Source organism: Manis javanica, chromosome 13 (assembly GCF_040802235.1).
Source record: "Manis javanica isolate MJ-LG chromosome 13, MJ_LKY, whole genome shotgun sequence".
NCBI classification, from domain to species: domain Eukaryota; kingdom Metazoa; phylum Chordata; class Mammalia; order Pholidota; family Manidae; genus Manis; species Manis javanica.
Genome location: NC_133168.1, coordinates 3981487 through 4006620, shown reverse-complemented (window position 1 = coordinate 4006620; position 25134 = coordinate 3981487). Strand labels below are relative to the sequence as shown.

The 25134-nt window shown below is 45.1% G+C and overlaps 1 long non-coding RNA gene across 3 annotated transcripts in view; it reads right to left on the bottom strand.

Moving 5' to 3' along the window:
* The window catches only part of LOC118971301 (uncharacterized), a 374798-nt gene that overhangs the window by 25536 nt on the left and 324128 nt on the right, over window positions 1–25134 (bottom strand). The window lies entirely within an intron of this gene.

Here is a 25134-nt window from a genome sequence, read left to right as displayed (position 1 = left end):
AAGTCCAAGTCTGGGGTTTCACTGCACAGGCAGGGAGGTCACTGAGGTCCTAAGGGGAAGGAAGAAAGAATACTATACTCTGTGTCTGGCAAGAGAAACATTACAGATTCAGATGTAATATTTAAAATGCTTCCTTCTTAATTTCCAAGTAACTGCTTTTAGTAGCCAGTGACCTCCCAGTGGTTAATATTATTAGTTTAAGCCATTTTGCTTTAGTTTAGACAAAAACCTCTAAGTGGCCTACTTTCATTTTCGTCTGGTTGAACAGTTTGTGGTTATAATATTTAAAATAAACTTTTAAAATGATCTTGTTAAGGGGGTAAGGGAGTAAAAAAAAAAAAGAGCCCCATCACACCTCAATTTTTTGAAACCTTTTTTCCTAAAGACCTCTGCCTAATTGTTCCAATAAGAACACAAAAACTTCTAGTAATTATACATGTCTTATAGTCTCAGAAGCCTCAGAAAGCCCAAAAGAAACGTAGGCAAGTTTTTGTATTACTTCTTAAATTAGCTACTCATTCTGTTTTTCATGAATTTTAAAACACAGTTACGCCTGCCGGAGGTGGAAAGAACAGAGGGTGTAACTTACCAGCTCAGAAGGAAAATCTTAGTGACATGGGACTACATGCCAACTGACAGCGGATTACTTACAGATGATGTGCATTCCCTAGTTATAGTTATTGCCGAACCCCCCCCTGGTCCGATTAGTCTAGCTGCGAGGTGAAGGCGAGGACAGACAGATTAATAGAAGAACTTTTCTTCACAACTCAGTCATTTGTTAAATAAAATCTATGGGAAAGCTGATGCCATAAAAGAGTTAGATAACATCACCATGGTGTTATCACCCTAGTTATCCTTGAACTCTAGAGTCTTAATGATGTTCAAATAAGTGGTATTTAAACAAACCCCTTCTCAAACGAAAATGAAGGACTGGAGAGTTTATTTAATGACCACCACAAACGTTAAGTAAGTAGTATAAAAATTCTACTTTCTTAACTTAGCTTTGATAACAAGGAATGTGCTAAGTTAAACATTTCCCCTCCCATCACCCCATTTTCCACAGTTGAATCTATTGAGAAAATGATTGCTACTGCTTTTGAATTTTTGAGCATAAACCATGGTTGGTGCCTACAGAAGAAAGCTGGCTAATGGACATCAGTTGTCTCAGAAACTGCTCAAGGCCGGCATGCACGCTATGGTGAGGTTTGAGGAGGGCACCCCTCTGCCATCTACCAGTGCCAAATGCAAAAGGAAACTTCTAGTAATTTTCTGTCTGGAGCCACCGCACGAGAAACAAGAAGGAATCCAATCTGCTAGATGATACAGTGAAATGTTCTGAACTCTGAGGGGTATCCATTAAAATGTGACGGTTTTTGTCTATGTGCAAATTCCTGTGTGGTTATGATCCTTCTTCTTCTGGGTTATGGACCCCTTTGAGAATTGGTAAAGCTAGAAAATTCAGAAAAAGATGCACACACACACATCTGCATATCTTGTTCAGGGAGTTCTGTAAGTCCGTGGACCCCCCACTGCACACAGACTGCACTCTTGATTGATGAGTTCATCTTGCATTTTTATAACCTCTCCAGGCTGCCTGCATTTTATTGGTACCTTTTGGTAAGGCCAAAACTCCTTTAAAGACCCCCCCCCCCACACACACAAAAATAAGATTCCTTGAAATGGAGGGGTAACAAAACTGAAAACAAGCCCCACAGATTCAATGCCTTTCGGAAAATCTGTACCATTGCTCTTCCAGGTGTAGATCTTTCCATTCTTAATTAGTGAGGTTCTAGGCCTTTCCTTCCCTTCTGCTGCATCCACCTGCTCTTCTACCATCTCCCTCCCCGACCCCAAGGACACACAGTCTTGACTGTTCTGTTCCGGGTCTGACACCATCATGGGCTGTCTGCTCACTTAATTTGTGAAACCAGGGCTCTTTCCTCCAATTCACGCAATTTTGTGTCAGAGTCTCCCTTTCTTTTGAAGAAAGCCTTCAAGAAGAATAAGTTCTGAACTCAAAAATATTTTCCTTTCCCAAAGTAGCTATAGACACAGCGCACTGACTCATTTCACATGTAAGAGGTTGTACATGTTTTCACCAGCACCAGTTCGCCCTTTCCTCCGTAAAAGGCTAAGTAGGAGCCAGTTTCACACACCCCTCCCCTTTGAGCGCCTCCTCCTTATCTCCACTCCCCAAAAAGGGCAGCATCTTTAAGATCCTATGGGCCCGTAACCTGTGGGAGCCCATAGATCAAACTGTATGTGCTTGAGGGCTTAAGGGGAACTTTGTGAAACTGTTTCTGGGACAACTCGTTTTATCTGTCAGAAGGATGTTGTTGTGTGCACTTGATTCCCTTCAGCCTGGTTCTCTGGCCTAGCCGGCTGGGGAGCACCGGTCTCCGGAGTACAGATAGGAGGGAAGCGGGTGTGCCACCTGCTTTCCTGGTCTGGCACCGCCATCCACTCTGCACACACACATCCCCATTTCAATGGTTTTCTTTAAGTGCAGTTTTCCAGTTTTCCGCTAGTTGGCGCTCTATACAAAGGAAAGAGAAGGAAGGGGCACCTTAGGCGTGACCTACTAACAAAACATTTTATATGGTATCCCTAAACTGCTTTCTGAGTCTCTGGAAATAATAGTCTCTCACTCATTTTAGTTTTGTCCCAATATGCCAATCATGAGGTGGCATTATATTGTCGGATCAGCTGTGTTCTTTTGCTCACCTGAAGTTAGAGACGTCTAAACCCAGTTTCTTACTCTTGGTATGATTTGCACGGATCCAGTTCACCCAATGCATAGTTATTACAAAACGTGAAATCAGAAAGCGCATGGAACATCGGTACCTAAATAGCAAGGTCTTCTTCTCTGTAAGTTTTTCCCTTACGGGGTAGCAGCTGCTCATCTCTGAAACCTCATGGCCCCAACTCGGGCACAAATTAGACTTTGATGAGTGTGGTTTGATTACTGCCTCTGCCTAAGGAACAGGGTCTGGACGAGACTAGCCAGGGTCAGTTCGCTCAGAAACCAGGGGGGAAACTGTCTTGGTCCTGCTAGCGTTCGGCTCCCTCTCTTGGCTTCACTCACTTGGTGTCAGGTTGAAAGATTACCCTGGGGAGTCACATGTAATCAAGGTCTCCCCGTGCTCTGCTGACACTTGCGTTTTGTTCTAGGTTTGTTTATCCTGTCTCTCCCCACCTCCCCGGAGATCCTTTGGCAAATCTGATAAACAATGCCTTTTTCTTGCTCAAGGCAGAAAGTCCGATGCATACAATGGGAGGCCAGACTTGGCTGAAATGCAGGCTGCAGGTGTTCTCGGCCTGGTGGTCATCTGAACCAGATGCTGAAAGCTGAAGCACCTGCTTCCCTCCTGTCTGTACTCAGGAGACCGGTGCTCCCCAGCCAGCTAGGCCAGAGAACCAGGCTGAAGCGAATCAAGTGTGCACAACAATATCCTTCTGACAGATCAAATGAGTTGTCCCAGAAACAGTTTCACAAAGTTCCTCTTAAGCCCTCAAACACATACAGTTTGATCTGCTGTCCCGCGCCCTTTCCCGGTCTGACACCACCGTCCACTCATCACACACTCCCTCGACAGCAGTCTACTAAAAGCAGGCACTTGGCAGCAACTTTATTTTTCTCTGGATTATATTATCTGGAAAGACAAGACCGGCCATGGACAGGAGGGTGATGATTTTTATGGTCCTGATAACAGTGAGACGGCTGCCGAAAGCCTTTGCCCGGCCTCAGATTTTATGAATGTTTCTATAGGTGCCATAAATCTCCAAACAATCCAGAAAGAACGTTAAATCTTCTCTCTTGAATGTTGAACATTAAATAAGGGATCAGGGAGAAATTGGTCCCTGTGGGGAGGTGGCTATGCTATAAGCACTGGCTGCCAGACAGTTTGTGCTGCTGGTATTTTTATTAAGCTGGTTCTAAGTTACATTATTTCAGTTCTAAGTATTAGTAATAAATTGACAGCTGGTATGTGCATGTGTAATCAAGCCCTAACTAGGAAACCTGTATGAGTCAAGTTCTGTTCTGCTTTTTATGTTTTTATTTCCAATTTCAATGTTACTATTTGTCACAAACCTCCTTTCCAGGACAGTCAACACCTTGCATTTACATGGAGGGATCTATTTCCTCTGTATTCCCTACCAGTCAACTGAGAAAGGTTTCGCCTTGGGAATTGAAGTCCTGACCCCGATCCACTCTAGAGGCTGCCATGCAAACACACAGTGAGGGGCACATCCCAGGCCCATGTCCTCATGGACATCCAGGCGAAACAGGGCTCTCGTCTATGAGCTTCTGCTGATGTCACCGCGTCAGGAAGCCCTGTGAATCTGTCCCCTGCAGCTCTGTGAAGCATGAACAGGTTTTCACTGCCAAGTGCTCAGACCAAGGCTATCCTGGAAAGAGTAATTTCTGAAATGAAGGATCTGGGGTGGGTTTGTGGGTATGCGAGGGAAAGAGGGGTGGGAGGGTGGCAGAAGAGGGACAAAGCAAAAGAAACGAGTGGCATTGACTTGAGGTGAGGAATATGTAGTAGATGGTGAAAATTCTTTGAAATAAACCAAAGGGTTCATAGTATATTTCCAAACAGAAAAAAAAAAAGGGGGACGACACCTCTTCATCTCTTGCCCACATTCTTCTCTGCCAAAGCCTCATTAGAAGAGGCACCGAGACATAACACAGCCAGGGAGAGAGCGGGTGGCTCGGCGAGGGGGGAAATGATAGATGCTCTGACCTGCGCACGTGCGGTGTGGGGGAGCCTGGAATCCACTCGGGGGTAATAATGCGGTGGAGGGAGTCGCTTAGATGGAGGTGACTATGGGAGCGGAGATTGCAGCCTAAGATAAGCGAACTATCTTTTATTTAAGATCCCTGGAACTGTTTTCACTTATCTGCACGACTCTTTCTTCTGGTGCCTCTTAATTTGTCCTTGAAGTTCTGTATCTAATCATTAGCTGAGCAACCAATAATTCTCCCTCAGTTCCCACCCCCTTTTACAAGCAACTTTAATCTTTCGAGTCAGTGAAAAACATGCTTCCCCTATCATAACTAGTTTAACAAAAATTCTCTTTCAAGTTTAGATTGCTCAGATACAATGGCTTTCCTGCAGCTTCATGCTAGAGAAAGGAATTTACATTAGAAAAGGGAGATTGATGATAGCATTGAATTTCCATTTGAATACGGAGAGTTAATAACATGCATATGTTTTTTTATTATTATTATTTTAAGGTTTAAGCTACGCCATAGGCAAAAGGAAAGCTGGAAACTGCGGGGCTGGCAGGACTCAATGAATCATTTAATCTGCATTTCATTCACAAACAGCAGCTCATTCCTAGGGGAAGGACCGGTGCGTTTCCCCAGATCGGAACTGGAATAAGTGCCAGGATTTCCTGATTTGTTTACATTTCTCAAAAACCTTTTTTGCCCGGACTGGGACCAAATTAGACTTCCTTTCCCACTTCTGGCTCCGTCCAAACTATTCTTGCTCAAGGTGATCTCTCCCCTTTCCCTGTATTCTTCCTCGTGGGAGTCTCAGCTGGGCCCTTTTGTCTCACAAAAACACTGCGCGGCAGTGAAAGACGCTGGGGGAGAATAGTGGTCATCCTGACAACAATGAGCCCTGGTGGTCAGCTTTTCCTGGGCTCAGCATGGTTCGCCCGATCATTAAGTCTAAAATCTCCAGTGCTGTTTCTCACCGAGGCTTGGAGAGGATTCTGAGAGGCCAGGGTGGGGTATGTCAAATGACCTTGCCAATCCCTTGTGCCCTGAAAGCAGAGCTCCAGGTCTCCTCCATTCACGTAAACCCTGCTGATGAGACTTGTCATTCAGGTGGCAAAATCTCAAATCCAAGTCTGGGACACAAATGTTTCCTCAGTGGCCCAACTGCCAGGCCCCTTGCTGGCCTGGGGCCCCTGTGCCACCCTGTCCTCCTCTCTGCCTGCCTGGTTTCACTTTCAGCATCCTGACCATCTATAATTGTCACAAAGGCTTGTTTTGAAAATTTACTCAAAGTTCATTTGTTTATTTATAAATATTTGGCAATCGGGATAAGCTCCTTCTCCCAACAAGGGAAATGCAGGCTGTGGTCAGGGGCCAACATGCATATAGAAAAGGCAACCAGATAACCAGATCTTGTTGGGGGCCCACAGACAAAAATAAGTCAGAGACACACAAAAGCCATTTGAGGGAGAGGGGACAGGTTCACTAAAAAAAGAGGTGTGACTGGTTTATGGCCCATTTTCTCTCTTGTTCCTGAGGCTGAAGGTTCCTTTTGATTTCACTCGTTAAGTCATCTGTTTCGAAGCATGTCTGCCATTCTGATCCTGGGGATCATCATGAAAACTGGCTGGGAACAACCCCATCCCCCTTTGTTGGACGCCTCTCTCCCCGACTTGGGGTCCCCGGAGCAGCCAGCGTCACCTGTCCTTCCTGTTTTGCTAGAAAGTCAAGCCCAGCTCTCGGCAGAGAAGCAGATACCTTTACGTGCACTGGGCTACGGCTCTAAATATTAGTGCCACCCTGGGGCTCCCAGGGTTATCTGTATCATAACAGAAGAAGAAATTGAAAGTAAAAGAATGAGTCTCTAATGTGTGTGTGGAATTTATGACATCAGCGGAGGTCTTCCAAGTGATCCTGAAATCACTTCATATTGAGGATAGAGTACGTTTAAAATATGGGTCCAGTCAGGCACATTTGGTAATTTACGTCCCTAGGTGTTCCTACATAGACATACACACACGGAGACACGGTTTGTCCATACTGCTGTTTGGACTGATGAATGATCAAGACAGAGTCTTTCCTGAACCATATACAAAATAGTTGAGTCACGAATCAAGGCCATATTTAGCTATTCTGAAATGTCCTTCCCCAGCTTTCATTCACTCGCTCAAATGCCAGGGCAAGCGCCCACCTTTGGAAGGCCAGGATAGACCCGCTTCCGTGATCTGCTGCAGAGTAAGGCTGAACCAATGGCCATGTTTTTATTACATTCTGAACCTACATCAAGATTCACCTGGTGGGTAATGTTCAAAAAGAGAGTTCAAATAAACACCAGCACATGCAGGGACATCAAAAGAATAAATTTTTTCCCCCTGTTGGCTTCAGAGGCAGTACTGGAGGCATAAATGTTACAAAAGAAACAGGTTTAATGTTTTGATGACTGGAAGGGTCCTTCAAATCCTGCTTTGGATTATCTCCCACGACGTGGAAGGGGATGACAAATTCCAAAATCATAGTGTCTTCACCAGGGGTTAGAGAAAGACATCAAATAAGTTATGACACAAGGTCCACTATGAAATGTATTTTCTAAGGGAATCCTCGACACACAAACATATGTGATGAGAAGGAAAAAAACAGACTTAAGACAATGCTAACAGAACACCTAAAATTTGTTAAAATCACATGAACAAAGATGTCAGTTAGATGGCGGAATATGATCTATTTTGTATTGTGTACATAGGTGCTGCAAATACCAGGATTTTCTACTATGTTTCACGCAATGTGTAATGTTATTAATTCCAGGTCTTCATTTCAAGAGAAGACCAGATGCTGGCAGCTTATGTGAAGGGGCTTTCCTGACATAGATGAATCCAGTAAGGATTTTAGTTTGAGTCAAAGGCTACTGGCTAATCTGGAGGGATGCTTTCGACCCCAGCTTGCAGTGCTCCAAAGCCAACCCGTGGTTCTTTTGGGCTTGTCTCCAGCGCTACCATAGACTCCTGCAAAGAGGAAACACAGATGGGCCCACAGCAGCCCTTGGGTCCCAGGCACGGAGGTGAAGATGGGATGGATTCCCGCGCAGCAAGTGTGTGCACTGGCTGGGCCTTAGGACTGTCAGAAGCCTGAGCGGACCTGTGCCAGGTGCTCCTCGGGAGGAGAGTGAGCCCCAGTGGACCCCACCTCTCCACAGACCTTTGCTGTCATGCCAAAGCTGCGCCAGCCCCTCTGGGGGCCCTCAATGCTGAAAAGCTACAAAGGTGCTCATTTTGTAGGCCCTGATTTCTGTCTTCTCCACATCATGTTCTTAAGTCAATAGCTACAAAGCTATTGTATATTGAATAAGAGGTGAAAGTAGAGTAGTTTCCAATCCTAGAAACAAATAGTCTCTTGCAATAATTGCCACCCTTACAGGACTTCCGACATGTATGTGGTGGGTGAGTGGGTGAGAGTAGATTCCGGTTGTACGTCAATGACGTCGCGGTTTTTTAAGAGTTCTGTTGTGTTTGGAACCTGCTCAGTCTCCACGAGGGTTCGGGTGTCTTCACCGAGCCATGAGCTGAGTTCTACTCGGCTTGCAGGGAGCTGCTGTAGATGGGTCTGCTGCCTTTCAGAGTCACAGAGGAGGCTTAGAGGGGAGTTAATGCCTGAAGCCCCCATTTCTGGGTAGTTTGGGGCAGTAGGAGACAAGCAGCGTGTCCAGGCATATGTGCAGCCATCGGGTGGGGGGGTGAGGGCCACACAGAGAGAGCTGGCAGAGCCGCAAAGCTCGTCCTACAGGGCTTGGTGCAATCTGCATTTTCCTCCTTCATTCTGCAGCCAGAGGCTGTGTGGGGCCACATGCAACGTTGGGGTCGGTGTGGGGGTGTCTGCCACCCTGGGAGGGCAGGTAACAGGGCTCTGAGACCCACTGCAGAAAACTGGAAAGCAGTGCTGACGTGAGCAGTGTGGAGATTCAGCTCTCCTGACCAATGTCCCCACTCACACTTGGCAGATAGTGCAAAAACCTCTGTTTCAGAGGAGGCAAAGCTGGGACACACGGGCAGGGCATGATCACTCAAGTCCACTTTGTGGTCCACGGGCAAAACAGAGGAAATCACCTAATTTCTGCCTGTGAGACCCGAAAGGCCGGCACATTTTCTGAGCTGCGGCAGAACTTTTTCCTTTGCCGCACCCCAGCCAGCTCAGATACCTCTCCCCACCACTTAAGCTTGACACCTTGAGCCACCCCCGAGAGAAAGGGACCTTGGCTGGGACGAAGTCCGCACCCACCACGCCCGCCGCCTCGGGCCGTCTTGCTATCTCTCTGCGGAGTGTGGCTTAGCACCACATGATGCTGAGATATGATAACCTGAACTCTTACTGCTCTGGGAAAGACTACTGAGCAAACAATGCTTGCTGGAACAGCTCTGCTGATTACAGAAAGGTGTTATCTTGGAAGAGGATGGAAAATAACCCAGAGCCAAGAGCTGTTTTGGATGGCTGAAGTGAATTCAGAAATAGATGCGTATCTGCCCACGGCTTAAGAAAGTCCTCAAAGACTTGACAACCGTCAAGGTTGCACTTCTTAGCAGTTTATCACCTCCTTTTTGTTTTCTGCTTCATCAGCTATATAACCCTGTGAGTTTCATTATTAGGGTTTCCTGCTACATTCTTAGTTTTTGGTTACAGATTGACTAGGGACTGCCAGGAGGTCTGGCCTACTGATGTTTGCTGGTAGATTATCCTTGTAAAAGTTGCAATTGGGAGGGTCCATTTTTAAAGGTAATGGAGAATGGCCATTCAGATAAATCCCACAGTCTCACTGCTTGCGAAGGTTCAACAACTACGAACAAAACAGAATGATGGCCTCACTTTACACAAACCTTCCTGTTTAAAATAGAGTAACAATTGTAGATTAATGCTATCAAAATAAAACAAACAAATAAATAAAATAACAAAGCAAACAACAAACAAGCCAAAAAATTAGACACCCCATGGGTGAATTTACCAAGCTGAAGAGTTGGGACTTTGCCCAAGTCCGGGACTGGTAACTGACTCTAGTACTGGGATTCATCTTCCCTTTTCTGTATTGAATGGAGTCCCCTTTTTGAAAGCTTATGATTTATTGTCTAAAATTGGAACCGGGACAGATTCAAAGCAGGATGAAAGGAAGCTCCAAAACAATGCAGGGCTTTTTCAATGGTGAGAATTCGGTGCACCTGAGTTCGTTACGCTGCGGAGAGGCACAGGGCCTGATAGAGTGGCAGCGTGCTTACGGGGTGTTGTTTTGCATCTCAGTCTAAGGAGGTGGCCTCCTTTAGTGGGATGAACATTGATGGGAACTTTTTTCCTTTCTGTTGAAAATATTCTACCATTTCCCAGGGATTAAGAGATGTCGAGGCTGAGCAAGCTCTGTTCAGAAATGAAAATAGCAACACAAGTTCGAGTCTTCTGTACAAAACTCGAGGGATCCTTATTGAGTGTTTACTGTGTACCAGGTCCTAAGCCACACGCGTTACAGGCATTGGTTCAGTTGATCTTCTAGGAACTGTTATAATTCCTTTCTCACAGATAAAGAAACAGAGGTTAAGGGACCTGCTTAAAATCACATGACTAGTGAGTGGTAAAGTCAAGATTTGAACCTGGGCATCTCTGTCCACTGCCATACTATTAAGCACTTAGTGATATTGCTGCTTAACAAAAGTAAATTGCCAAGATTAAAGGGTGTTAGATTTTGAGGACCTAGGGGGAACTGGTGTTTGATCCGAAGAAGCCCAGCATGTTCAGCCTTCTAGATGAATCCTGGTATGGGTTCTGCTGCATTCTTGCTACACAGCTGATATTCCCAAGTCTATGCAGTTTTATTCTCTCTCTGCCTCTTTCTGAAAATGACTGTAGCCTACATGCACATATATCTTTATTCGAGGCTTCCACAGAGCTCCAGTCTCATTTCAGCCATGCCCTAAATATCACCTCTGAATTTCAGTCCTTCATGCACCTTAAACACCTCCACGGAACTTTCCAGCCCCTCGCTAAATGAACTGTCCACTTGGCCTTCCCTGTCTTTGTCATGGTGTCATGCAGTCACTCACACTCCGAAGCTCAGGGTGAGTTTTATTTCCCTCTTCCCTGTACTGTCCCCTGCCTCAACCCCTGCCCCGAGTACACAGTGAGTCAGCAAGCCCTGTGATTCACTTTGCCATATCCGTCCCTTTGCATACTTATTGCAATGAACCACATTCCTAAAACCAGATTTGGGGATGCATGCCAGCTCATTTGCACACATTCAGGGTCCCTGCCTTCAGCCCAGCCACTAGATTAAAGCTGAGAGTCAATTCCTTCAACAACAGCTTTTCTGTGCCTGGTGATGTGCGCTGCTCCAAGCTGGAGACACATGGACTCTCCGCCTTCTTCCTGTTTGGTCTTTCTGCGTGAAATAGCCACCGTGCCTCTCCCCCTCGCCAGTACATCTGCCTTCACTTGCCACCGAGTTCTCCGGCCTCTACTGGTGGGTGAGGATGCGGGACCCCCCCCCCCCCCCCCCCCCCGCCTCTCCCCGCTTGGCCTGAGGCAGAAGGGATTCAAGGAGCTCCAGCCCAAGGACCGTAGCAGCAAGTCTCTCTGTGGTGATTTAGCCTGTTCATCTTCTTTAGTTTCTGCTTTGACTCTAACATTCACCTTACACTTCAGTCTTGGCCACATTCTTGTTCTCTAAGCCCCTCTTGGGAACCTTCCACTTCAAGCATCTCACTCAGTGTGCCCTTGATACAATCCTACCCCTAAATGCCACTCCTGTGAGGCTTGGTAGTTTCTGAAAGCCTGCCTGCCTCTCAGGAAACCAGCATATTGTGGGTCTTTCATTCAGTGATTAATAAATGTGTCTTGAAGCCCTTCCATGTGCCAGAGGCTAGCCACACAACATACGGCAAGAAAGGCAATCTCCTATCCTTGTGATGCTTACTTTCTGGGCCAAATGATTAAATACAAGAAGCAAGATAATTTTGGAGGGTGAGAAAGACCATGAAGATGATTATATGGGCAGCTGAGATGAAGGAAGGCGAGGGCAGAAGCTGGTTTAGATGAGATGCCCAAGGGAAGAATCTCAGGTGAGACGTGAATGACGCGAAGGAACCGGCGGTACATAAAACCAGGGACTGTGTTCAAGCAGAGGGAACTGCAGATGGAAGATCTTACTGCGGCCTCAGCCTGGAATGTTCCAGAAACAGAAGAGGGTCAACAGATCAGCAAAAAGGAGGCGGGGTGGGAAGAAAGGAAGTCGGCAGGGGCCAGAGCACAGGGGCCATGTTGCCATGTTCCTGACAAGCAGTTTTGCTGGATTTTCTCCAGTTGTTAGCGGACTGGCTCTCTGGATTCTTGCACACGCTGACATTCCCCTTAGCCCTCTCCAGTCTGATGTGCGCCCCTCCCAGCCCCTAGACGTGCCCCACTTCGATGGCAGGGTCATTCAGTGGGGGATGCCTGGCCGCGCATCCGGAGTGAGGTGGGGCCCACCCAACTTCTACCCGTCCTGCAGAGCCCACCTCCCTTACCAGTTTTTTCAGGATGTTTTCCTAAATGATTCTGGCTGGAAAAAAATCCCTTCCCAGTAGCTGGCCTTGGTCTGAGCCACGCGTCAGCTTCCCTCACATGCTAGCCATGCCGCGGTGTCACCTTCCCTTCCAGAATGTACACCTTTGAAAGGAGGGAACTGTGTCTGGGACTGTGTCTGGGACAGGTTAAATATAAATAGCATGATGTCTTGCTCTCAGTAGCCATGTGATGATAACTGAGTTTTGGGGAATAAACTCTCTGTGACGCTCTCTGACTATTGTCATGAGGATTAAGACTATTTGCAAAGCACCTGGAATGGTACCTGGCACATAGTAGGTTCTAAATACATCATGGTGCTATGATGATTATCATAGCTGTGTGACTTCTTTATGTTTAAATGATTGGATAGAAGGATTTGCTGGATAGAAGGATTCCTGAAACGTTTTCTAGTTTAAAACTTGATCGTGACTGGGATGAACACCCTGAAAAATCTCAGGAAGAGGCAGAGACAGTCTCACCCCCCACCCCGCACCCAGTGGGAAGACTCATAGGCATTGCAAATGCTTTTATAACATTGGTGGTAATGCACAATAGCCTCTCTTCAATAAGGCAGCAATTGTGCATTTATTCTCAGTACTATTTCAGACATTGTGGGTGTAAAACCAGTGACAATACCTTTTTGAAATATGGCCTGCTGTGGCAAGCGCTGTCAAGGATGTGGACAAACAGAAATTCTCATATACTTCTGGTGGGTGTGTACATCAGTACAGCCTCTTGGAGAATGATTACAAAATGGTAAGAAAGTAAAAGATGTACATATTATATGATCCCGCAGTTCTGTCCCTAGAGAAACTTTAGCACTGTGCGCAAAGAATATTCATGAGAGATCTGCTTGTCATAACAAAATTTGAAGCAACTTGAGTTTCTGTGACCAGAAGGGAGAGAGAAATTATGGTATATTCATATGCAACTATGAAGATAAGCGAGCTACAGATACAAATATTAATATGGATAAATCTCACAACATGATGTTCAGTGAAAAAACAAACTGCGTAATCAAAATACGGTATGATACTTTTGAACTGAAGTTAAAGCATGCAGTCCGTATGTATGGATGGGATCATACAATGTAAAAGTATAGCAACATGCGTGGGAAACAGCAAATTCAGAACAGGGGTTAACTCTAGGAGGGAAGAAGGAAGGAGAGGTGGGTATGAAAGGGGCTTCAACTGATTGTAGAATGCCTTTTTTTTCCTTAAAAATTATTTGACAGAAATAGAGAAAAATGTTAGGATTTGACAAATCTGGGTACATATATCCATGCTGATTAATTAGTCTATTCTTTTTGTATACTTGTAATAATTAACAGAAAAAGAAAATATAACTATTAAAATATACATGTAAGTAGTTGGATTTGAAAAAAACAGATAATTTAGGCTACTAGTAAAGTGGCTACCCAAAGTCTGAGTCTTATGTTTGTCTTTGTAGTCACAATAAAAAAAATACCTGGATTAGGTATGAGACTTATCAATAATTATAGTGAATAATAAAGAAAATAATTAAGATGACACATTTTGAAAAGTGTTACTTACTCTCACATCCTGAAAGTGAAAAGCATTATTTTCCTTTAGGCAGATTTTATCTTAGCAAATGGCCATTTAAGTACTTAATTATTGCCTTTCACTTTTAAAAAACTATTTCACAGACTTATTTTATCTTCCCATCTGAACAGAACCAGGACCCTGATCATTCAATTGTTGGGGTTCTGCTTGTCAACAGCATGCTGCTTTCTGCTTTCCTACTAAATAAATGCTTTTTGAGGGGATGAATAAATAATCATAATTTTAGTGCATCAATTTCCCTTGTGTGTGAAATATCAGCATTCCACTGAGCACAGGAGAATTATTACCCCACTAAAGAGTTTGGTTTTTCTCTGTCGGGTGGGACATGGTGGTATTCTTCCCCCAATGGGCAGGTATCACCCTTTGCAAAGCACTACGACAAGCCTACCGGCCAACGTGATCGTTTAGTCTGTGGACACGCACAGTGCAGTTCCTTCTGGAGAAGGCAGCTGGCTCGCAGGCCCTTGCCCTGCACAGACAGAGCGGTTCCTGCCTCGCTGTCTGGCGTCGCCTGCTCTCATCCAGAAAACACGCACCTGGCCCCCACTCTGTTCTGGGTGATTGACACCTGTATTTCTCAAAGGCAAAAGTCAGACTTTAACAGTCAGCAAGGAATACTCACTGAACTCTCGATGATGGCAGGGAAAATGAGAGGATACAGGCAAATTCTCCAGCAATGTGGATGAAAGCAATCTTTATTTTTCTCTAATTCTGAGCCTGGCTTTGAGGTTCTCTAGTTCCACCAGATATAAAGCCAAGCCTTTGTAGTGCGCTTTAGTTTTTTGGGTGTTTTTTTTTCTTCCTGCTTTTTTGTTTTTTTGATGTGAGCTGGCATCTCTCATGAAAAGATAAAGGCATCAATTAACTACACTACCGAACCCCAAGGATAAAAGCCATTGTGAACAGGAGTTAGGCACGCACATGGTATCAACTAGGGGCCTGGAAACAGACTGTTGCCAAAGAAAACAGATGCCTGTCTCTTTCAAGGAGCCCAAATTATGTGTATATTAGCAATTGCTGATCTCCTGATTGACTGCACGGTGATGGTATTGATGAGCTAATTTGAGTTGAGTGCAACCGTCACATTACTGTTGTCACAATAAAATATTTAAAGAAAGATGCTGCCAAGCACAAACAAACAGCAACAGCACCACGATAGCTAAAGAGCTGTCCTCAAAGCGAGGAGGATTCATGGCATCCAGAAACGATAAAAGGTCAGGCGGGCTATGCTCCTGCCCTTCGCTATAACGGCAAAAGTCCAGATGTGGGTAGGAGAGGAATTCCCCCCGCATAACAATGAGTAATAATGACTAACTCACAATCATAGGATGCATGAGACAATGATGAATTGTATATTTCAAGCCTATAGAAGACAATCAAAATGGTCACTTTCTTCCTCGTGGAAACACACTAGTAAAATTAGGACCAAAAGAAAATTCCACTTGAGGTTTTACACACAGTTTTTCCTGTTTTCCGGACATGGTTATAAATAAGAAAAAGGGCAGATGTTCAGATTCTCTTCTGTGTCACATGACTGTGTTTCATCCTTTTATTAGGTTGGTCTTACTGTCCCTTTTATGTTTTTAACCTCCACTGCACATGCTGTCCTTGGGAGCTTCGGATTCTTTCTTCATCTTTCCGTCTCTCTTTCTGCCCTCCCCTCTTCCCCGTCCTTCCACATTTCTCCTTTCTTAGGATTACTGGACAAGAGGGGGAGGAGAGCTACGCACAGATGATGAGCCAGAATCAAGAGTAGCAGGACGAAGTAAAGAGTGTGTCTAGAAAAGAGAATGGATCTGTCTTAGCAAAGCCCCGTGGACTCCGTGCCCTCAGGGCCAGTTCAGTCCTTGTTTCCATTCACACCAAGGGGGTATAGCCAGAGACAGGGCCACTTGAAGGTTAAATAACTCCAGCATGACCAGGCTGGTCACGAGAACATGGAAAATAGTTCTCAAGTCTGTCTAGGAGCTCAGGTTCACTTTTGGGAAGCGAAGGGCCCCATTTCACAATTAATGCCTGATACGAATACAAGCTTATGCTCAAGCTTTGACTTGCTGCAGAGCTGACCTCCCCGCTGCCCCTTCCCAAGGACTGGGGGTGTGAACACACACAGTGGTGTGTTGGCTGGGTGAGGGGCTGCAGCGTCATCGGAACTGTAGCGGTCTTGGCTGTGTTTTTTTTGTCTTTGTATCAGTTCCTCTGGCAAAGCTCTGTTGACCTACATGTTTGTTTGACTCCAACTTGTTTTTACTTTTTAAACTGAATCTCCTTCTTCTCCCAAGGGTCTTACGAGATTTGGTTCCTACTAACGGTCATAGAGGATGATGTCCAAGTCCCTGGTCTTCCCTGCCCAGGGGTCCAAGGCTGTGAATACAAGATACCAAACACCTAGATGTTTCCAGATTTGAATGTTGGTCTGCCTGATGCCAAACATCTGGATAGTTGAAAATATCAGGATGTTTGGCATCAAGCAGATGAAACATCTGGATGACTGCTTGAGTTTTTCACTTTTTAACTGGATGTTTGGTGTCATGTAGACATAAGCCGAGGCTCTGACTTCATCTTGTAACAGCTCCCAAGCTGCCAGGCTGGCTCCAGATTCCTTTTATTGCAACTGACATTTTTACAAGAAAACTGCATTCTGTGGGATGCCTGTTGCTCTGATGCTCAGAAACAGATTCATTTCTCAGAAAAAAACAGCCCAAACCAACTCCCAAAGGCCACATGCTTGAGCAAGGGTCTGAAGATGCTGGGGAATCTCAGAATCACCGCTGTCTTTGTGAGCAAAATCACAACACAACTTGAGTAAGAGGAGGTGGCCGGTGGGAGAAGAAGGTCTTCAGAATGGTAAAGGTGCCTGATCCGTCCCTCCAGCCCTCCATGTGGTTGGCTCCCATCTCAGATAAGAGAGAGTTTCCGTGCTGGCAAAGAGAGTGTTTCCTTGGCATTAATCCTTAGATTAGTGACAAATGATCAAACATTCAATCACATACACCAGTGGTTCCACAAATGAAATAGTGGAGATAGTTTAGAAAATGCCATTGTCTCCAGAATTTTTGAAAATCAGATGCTCAACTGTACTGAGTTTGAAAAAGTTGCACAATCGAAATGAGGGCTTATGCACTTTCCTACTTTGGAACAATTGTGCTAATGATGAGGGCAAACTCCCAGCGGCTATTGACTGACCACCTCCTCTGTGTCTGCCTGTCAGGAGCTGCCTGACTTCACGCCTTTCTCACCGCTGCTCCTGCCAAGTGTACTTGGTACCTTCTCCGACGAGCTCATCCCTGCCTCCTCTCTGTGCAGAGCGCTGCCCGAGGGCACAGAAGGCCCCCTGGCCTTAGAGAGCCATTGGAAAAGGTTCAAGCTCCACTCCCTCTATGCCTGATATGAAGATGGTTGCCTGGATCTCGCTATGTGACACCTCAATTTTTGGCCTGGGTTTTTAGTCTCCATTTGAGCCCCTCATCATTTATTTTTCAGTCTCAGAGACTAGAATCTTTATCTCTGGGCTTCAATCTCCCTGACCCTCGATGGTGTTATTAGCTGTTGGAGTGTCAGGGTTCGCTGCTTCTTGCTGCCTTAACAGCAACGACTTGCTGAGAACAGGATCTAGCATTGAGCTGACATTTTTTGTATACTGCCTTGTTAAATCTTCACATGAGGCTGGCAGGATAAACTGCTCCTTCGGAGTAGAAACCGAAGATCAGAGCAACTTAACAACTTGCACAAGCTCACAAGGTAGAAACTAACATTAAAGGGCAGATCTCGAACCCAGGACAGGCCCTCAGCCCAGGCCCGTGACCACTATTCACTGCTGCGTCAGTGGGTCTTCCAGACTCGACTCCTTCTTGCCTGGCCCACAGTACATCTCTACCCTGACTTGACTTGGAAAGAAGTAAAGGCCTTAGTGACTTTCAGGGCTTCGCTTGACTTCTCCTTACCTATGCCTGAATCCACTCATTCCTTTACTGGGCGACCCAGCTTGAGTGCCTGCCCTGTGGCAGGCACTGTGCTCTGTGCTGGGAATGAAATGATGAGCAGTAGAAGCCTCGGGCTCTGTCCCCATGCGCACACCTGCTTAGCGCCTCGTGGGGAAGACAGATGAGCAAAAGAATAATTTCCATGCGGGGCAGTAAGTACCACGACACGATCGCGGTTTCAAGTACCTAGAGGCTAAAGGAGCTGTCCCGAGCCCTCTGGTCTTTCCTGCCCCTTGGTCCCACTCAGTCCCCCTTTCTCTCCCTGGTTCAGCTGACACTGGGTCCTCGGAGGCCCCTCCCAGCAGACACACTCCCGCCCCGAACTGAGGCAGATAGAGGGACCACAGGTCCGCCGCTGCAAAGCTACCATTTGGGGGAGCTCAGAATTGAGTTCTGCTCCCCAGATGTGGAACTCACTGGGTCAGGTAGGATTCCCAGGTTCCTACAGCTCCCTGAAGCCCCCTTTGCAGCCTGGCCAGTTATAGGCTCTGGGGTGCTAAGTATGAGCCATCTTGTTGCCAGCGTTTTCATCAGAGGTTCATAGAGTCTATGAGGGTTTAGCTGCAAATCCCCAATTTTTGGCTAAGTTACCTTCCTCAGTATTCTCTATGTGTTCAATAGGATTGGGGCCACAGTATTCCCTCACCCCAGGACAGGGGGACCTATAACCTATTGGTCACATGACTTCTGGCTTGGACTGTCGCTCGGAGTCCCTTTCTGCCATGTTGCCTCCTGGGTGGCCCCCCGATGCCAAGGGTCACCTAAATCTTGTGAGTTTGCTGCATGTAAATCTACATGGAGCTGGGACCGCTGAGCAGCTCCATCCAGAATAACTCACTGCAGCCTGGTCAATTTACCCTTGACTTTGTGCAGTTGTGGTAATTTTCTTGGAAACACAGAGACCAAAAGGAAATGTAATCTCTCTCAGAACAGTGATCATATGAACAAGTAAATGCTTAACAAATATTTGTTGGATAAATTGAAACAAAGTCAACACACGAACTGGTGCCAGCACTCAAGTAGCACAGATCCTCACACATGTTGGTCACTTAATAACCATTTGCTGATTGGAATTTGTTTGAATTGAACTACAATCTATCAGGAGAGATAAGATTTATATTTAACAATTAAAGAGCAATAAAAAAACAGCACACCCTTGTATCTATCAACTGCCTTGTGGATAAAAGAGATAGTCCTAGGGATCAGAGTTGTCAGCAAAATACTTACAGAATTTATGGGAGACGACAGACTTGAGATGGACTTTGGGCTGTAGGCGCATTTCACATTTCTCCAAACGAGTTTTTTAAATGCTTCGATAGTAGATACATCACTCTCATTTCACAAATTAAAGAGGGTTGAGAGATTATTGAAAGTATATTCATATATGAAACGATCATTTTGTTCTGATATGGCAAAATTTGATTGCCTACCATGGACCACATTTTATTGCTAAAATCAGGCATATGGAATGGATAAGAATGACCTGGTGTCTCCTTTGGGGCTATAAATGAGAAATTAAAAACTAATGCAGTAAATTCTAACAAAGAGTTGTGTGACAAGTGCTAAAGGAACTCAGAATGAATATCACCTGCTTTTCTGGCTGTGGCAGGGGCGAGAAGACATCTGTGAGGAAGTACTGGGGGCTCTGGGTCTTGAAAGATGAACTTTAGCTCACTGTACTGGGGAGGGAAAGAATCAGGTGCCGGCTTGTACTGGGAATGAAAACGGCATGCACTGACGTTGGACAAAGAGTTAGAATAGGTGGAGAAGTCCCTCCAGCACCTTGCCAAGGTGGCTAAAGGGGGCCTGTGCACTGGGTGCTGGCTGACCCTTCTAGACTACGGATTCCCGAGCGTTGTCTCTCTACCTGTCTTCGCTCCATCTCAGCAGCAGACTTGCATGGTGCCTGCTTAGCTCTTACTGCCCAGGCACATTCTCATGCGGGACCAGCTGTTGCAAAGTCCAGGAGTGGGAAGGCGGTCCCTGTCAGCTCTCCACAAGGATGCCTGCAACCTCAGGCCATCTCCAGGAATCTCTCCCCATGGGTGGGTCCTGCCTTTGTTTTCATACAGGAAATCTAAAGAAAGGGTGTCCAGGATCCTCTCATAAAGTCAGAATGATTGGCTTTGCACATTCTTAATGTGTGGAAAAATTCAAAGCACTTTTCTGCATAGAAGGGATGGAGCAAGAATATGGTTCTTCCCATTGCGGTGTTTATCTCTGTTGTCTCTGGCCCCTGGCTGCAGAAGCATTTATTTTTAAAGAAGGATCAAAGCCAAGCATGTCAGCTATACTTCATATTCTATAGACTTGCAAATGTGATTCTTTTCTCCAAAAAGTAGGCAATTCCACTTTTTGGTTGGGTGACAGTTTTTAAGTACTTTCTTTTAGAAGTCAGAGTGACCCAACAAAGTTCACTAAACCTTGAAGAGGACCGTCCTTCCGGCCCCCTGACAATGAACTCCAATAATCCCAGCTGCTTTGTTCTATTCTGGGAGGGGGTTCTAGTTTGGAGATTTGCATGGCCCATTAAATCATCTCTGCATCCTGCTGAACCTTCCTTCTATGAGCCCAGGCCCTCCACACGAGCACGAAGCAGATGGCATCCTTGCGAGGGAGAACAGAGCCCAGACGAAGCCCCGCACATCAGGGCCCCACCCCTCCGCAGCGCTTTACAGGCAGTGGTACTGACTATGGACCAAGTCAGGATTTCTGCTTCACTCTCCGCAGACAGGGCCAGGCTGCACAGTTCACGAAGCCTGACCTGGTGCCGACTGAGTTCACAAGACAGCGCTTTCCCCTAATGCATATTTTTAAAAAGAAAAATACACTTTTTCCTTTTATATTAACTCAAATGTTCTAATCTTCCCTAAAATATTTATTTTTAGCTTCACATCTTCTGACTTAGATGGTGCAGCCCAATTTCTAGTCTTGCGTGGTTTCTTACCTGGTGCTTCTCAAACTTTAGTGCATGTGAGTTCTGGGGATTTTGTTAAAGAGCAACTTCTGGTTTAGGAGATTGGGGTAGAGCCATGATTCTGACTTTCTGACAAGTGCTCAGGTGGGTGGCACAACTGCCATCCAGGGATTGTAGTGGGGGTGGCATGATGAAAGAATATCTAGCTCCATCTATGTACCAGGCATGGGGAGAAGAGGACAGAGACGTACTTTCTATTCTTATAACCAGTGAACTATCCCAAAAAGTTAATTAGTAAAACCTGATTCTGTTCTCGATTGAGCATTGCAAGTGACCTAAAGTTGGACTCTTTCATCTAGTTTTATCTATAGATTGTTGATTTACTTATAATCTAACTTCCATAGAGTCTGTATGACTTAGCAGGAAGGTCTCCTAACTTTCCAGGAAATATCAAGTAGTCATTATTACCTCTGATTTCACAAGACTTGTTCTCCCTTTCTGGCTAATCTGTAATGTAGCACAGAATGATTTAAGGTGAGTGTTTCCCAGTCTCTTTCATCTCATGACATGACAGAAAGCAGAGCATTGGCGTGTGACGCCCGCGGGGGCAGCCTGCCTCTGTGGAGGCCGCTGTCCACTGGAAAGCCACGGGCTCAGGGGCTGCCCCGTGGAGATGGAATCCCCAGCATGACAGTAGCCCATACACGCAGCCCCTGACAGGCAAACTGTTCCTTGCTGTAGAGCCTCAGCTTCAGGAATTATCTCTAAAATATAAATGCCCCGGGGAGGGCAACCCCGAATCACCATTAGCTAAGAGTCTGGTGGGGATGATTGAAAGCCAGCCGAGTAAAGGAGGAACTGGGTGTGACCCAGACCTGCCAGGGGGACACAGGAGCGACAGAAGGCAGGCAGGGAAAGGTGGGGGAGAGGCCCCAAAGGTGAGCTCGCCTTCTTCAGATCTTGCCAAGGACCAGCCTGTTTCAGCCCTGGTCACACTTGCTCCAAGCATTTCCCCCACTCCCAGTACACGTTGTGAATTTACATGAAGACCAAGTAAATTAAAGTGATAAGAAACATGTGCAGGTCTTTGCATAGATTTCCCTCAGTGCATGGCAATGACTTTAAATAAAAAATTCTTTTGAAATGTTTCTATGATAAGGATTTAGCACCTGAGCCTACGTGGAAGGATAACCCCCTCCTACAACATGTGTTTTCTTCTTTGTAGACCAGTCAACACACATTTTCTCTAAGGGGCCAGAGAGTAAATTTTTTAAGCTCTGAGGTCCAGATAATATCTGTAGCAATTACTTAACTGCTGTAGCATCCAGAGACAGTGCATAACAATGACACATGGATGTGGTCCAGGAAGATTTTACTTACAAAATCAGGTGGTGGGCTGGACTTGGCCCATAGGCTGTAATCTGTATCCCTTGTTACAGACAAGACCTTTTATGCTCCCTAATCAAAAGTAAAAGTTGAATGTGGAAAAGAAGAGAGTATATATCATCTATTTGCAGGGCATGGGGGACAATCACAGAGGTGTAAGGACAAATTCTTCCTGAGCATCAGGTGCTGAACACAGATACCCACCCAGGGCTTCTGGAAAGTGGTAGTAGGCTTGGCAAACTGCCCAGGACTAGGATGTAAGTGGGAAAATTAAGACAACGCAGTGTTCTATGAAATGATCCTTCTAGGTCAACTTGGCAGATAGATTTGAAACTCCACTATTTTGCATAAGTTTGGGGTGTTTTTTTTTCAGAAGTTGTTCACCAGCCCTTTGCCATGGCATGTGTCACACATGAGGAGACACTGAAAGCAGCCGTCTGTGGAAACACTGCACAATTGGTACAGGTTGGGTTTTCATGATGTATTAAAATTCTTCTTTGACCACATACCAATTCATCTCTCTCTTTTAGCTGGTGAGCCTATTCTAATTTGGATGTCTGTGGTTTATGAAGTGGGACCATCTAACAGTTTAAAACGCAGTCTCTGAGTTTCTCGAAAGAGGCCAGATACGGACTCTAAATTATAATGATCTCAAAACAACAGATAGATAGGTGAACTTTTTAGGATTGTAAAATATGCACGAGTGCATTTATTGTACATACTAGTCAAATATGCACATATTTAGAAGTCAACTCTTTCTTCCTGTGTGGCCCTACCTACATTAACTATCAAACTGCATTTTAAAAGTAAATTAAAGGTATCTGAATAAAAGCGCTTTCATGTTAACTGCCCAAGTAACAATTTACTCCACTCAGTTATGTTTCCGTTTTTGTTTTGTTTTCATGGGAAGCGAAATCCCAGTCACCAGATAGAACAGTAGGAAAGACCGGGGATTTCTTGTCCATAATAAGTGTGTTGTTCACATTATGCCTTTTAACATTTATCCTAAATCAACCCTTTAATCTAGGAGTCTTTGATCCTAGTCCCCTTCTAGACTCTTCTATACCAGAAACTTCCCCCTGAGATATTCTTGTGTAAATTGATATCATGGATGCTAGAAGGTAATAAAGGAACAATGCCACATCTAGTGTTTATAACAACGGGGATGATTAACTTAATTGCCTTATCCTTTTGAAATACCTGAAGAAGAATTACGACCTTTGGGACACCAGCACCAGTCAGCTAATCTGTTTCTTAAGTTATAACCTCAAAATTTACGTAGTCTTATTACAACCACTATTGGGGCATTTAGCAGAACGTTCTGTCATGGAATCTCAAGGCAGAGTGCTGATTTTAGAAGGTTCGAATTTCCTTAAAAGGAAACTTTCAACATTAAATTTGGGGACCAGTGTGGAAGTGTCAAGTTTTTCTCTTGCCAAGCGAGGACAATGACAATCTTTTGTGCAGCCTCTCCATTGCTTGAAAAAAGGAAGGGCATTTGCACAGCAAAATAGGAAGCAGGAAATAATTTCAAACTGAAGAACAGATCTCTACGAAAAAACTCACCACACTGTTTTTATTTTTATGTAGATTGGGAAGCCAATGCATAAATGATAAAGACATAAAATGGTGTCTTCAGATTCCCTCTGAAGACAAGGAATTAGGGAATCTTACAGTCTTAAATAGAATCAGAGGGGTTTATTTTTTGTGTTCAGATTAAGTCATTTGGAACTATTTCTTTAAAATAAGTGAAGCGAAAAGAGTGAAGAGTTTAAGAACTTAAAAAGATCTCAAGCACGGTAATTCTGTGGGACATGTTCCTTCAATAGGATAAGAACTTCTGAGAACCTCTTTCCTGGAATTACAGTTAGGGTATATTTATCTCAATGTTTTCTAGACTTTTCAGGTGGTCAAATGAAACCATTATTCAAGAGAGCTACAAATGTGGTGATTTTAACTGGTAGTGTTAACAACCACCATATAAAGTACTGAAGGCTGGCAGTCCTGTGTAAAGCAATCTTCCCTGGTAAATCTATTTTTAAAACATCTTAGATGGAAAATTACCATACCCCACATCACAAAAAAATCGCAGAAGATGTTTTCCGCTCCTTTCCTATCCAGTTCTCATTTCCTGTCCATTTGCCTCGGGGGTGTAAGCCAAGGAGCATTTCAAAAGCTTTTGGAAAACCAGAAGCTACGTGTGTGTGTGCGCGCGTGTGTGTGTGTGTGTGTGTGTGCTGCGCGCGTGCGCGCGCTGGGGAGGCAGAGGGGCAGTAAAGTCAAAACAGCCGAAAACAGTCCCTTTTTTGGTATTTCGCCTATCTCTTCCAGAGATTCACACACACACATGCTCTGTGTTTGCCAGTTTCCCTGTGATAGGCAGAGACGGATTGGTAATATGCTGCGGTGAGGGAGTCTGGTGGAAGCGTTCACCGGGGGAACATACATGGTTCCGAAGACACCAAAGCCATCTTATCATAGGGTCATCAATAAAGCTGCTACAAGTATCAACGCTTATTCTAAGACACAGTAAACATCCTGAAGGATACTAACCGGGACCTGGGCTGGGCATGCTCTAAGGAGTCAAGACCCTTTGGAGTTGGAGGGTCAGGCTGAGATAGCCCCACAGAGAAGAGCTGGGGAGTTGACATGGTGGCCAGCAGCCCTGCCGAGAGTCAGGGGTCTCCACGTGCAGACAGGCTCGTGCAGAGGGAGAAGGGATCATTAAAAAGTGAAATCCCTGATTGTGAGATTCTACAGCCATACAGGAAATTGACATTAGGATCTGTGGTTTCCTGCAAATGGGAAATCTAAGAGTATATTAAAAAAAAAAAAAGCCACATGTTTCAGCTATCATTGTAGATGTTACTCACAAAGTTTTCTCACTCTGTGTCAGGGGCAAACGTATACAGGTTGAAAGAGGAAGTCAGAGAATAGGAAGAGGGTGTGTGTAAAATATTCCCT